The sequence below is a fragment of the Odontomachus brunneus genome, unplaced genomic scaffold, assembly GCF_010583005.1.
Source record: "Odontomachus brunneus isolate Ranch 3 - 2012 unplaced genomic scaffold, Obru_v1 Obru_scaffold_026, whole genome shotgun sequence".
NCBI lineage: Eukaryota > Metazoa > Arthropoda > Insecta > Hymenoptera > Formicidae > Odontomachus > Odontomachus brunneus.
Genome location: NW_022639476.1, coordinates 1,993,894 through 1,994,216, shown reverse-complemented (window position 1 = coordinate 1,994,216; position 323 = coordinate 1,993,894). Strand labels below are relative to the sequence as shown.

At 42.1% G+C, this 323-nt stretch overlaps 1 protein-coding gene across 3 annotated transcripts in view; it reads left to right on the top strand.

Annotated features, from left to right (window-relative positions):
- The window catches only part of LOC116842646 (40S ribosomal protein S5-like), an 11,731-nt gene continuing 11,408 nt past the window's right edge, over positions 1-323 (top strand). For 2 of the 3 annotated variants that reach the window (XM_032812148.1, XM_032812151.1), the window contains exon 1: positions 1-24. The gene's annotated coding sequence lies outside the window, so the exon portion shown is untranslated. Of the gene's footprint in view, positions 147-323 lie in introns of all 3 variants that reach the window. The other variant, XM_032812149.1, reaches the window with a different exon arrangement.

The window sequence follows — 323 nt, the reverse complement described above, 5'->3', positions numbered from 1 at the left end:
GGTTATACGGATCTAGACGTGAACGTAAGTTTTACAATAGAAAATATTGTTACACCAAGGTAATTTGCCGGGGAGTAGTGCTGGAATTAGACAGAGCAAACGTTTGGTGACGATTAAGAGGTACTCTGTAGCTACTGATTGTACAGGTACAAAATGTAAATGAGTTTTCGCGCGATTAACTCACGCCCGAGTACGGTACATATGACTGCGTGGCCACATGTTTTGCTAACTTCGTTGTACGTCAAACATTTCTTTGGAGAATTCTGTTCATTAGAGTCTTGCCCCGGTTGCGATTCACTTGTTACAGTACGAAAGCGTATCGT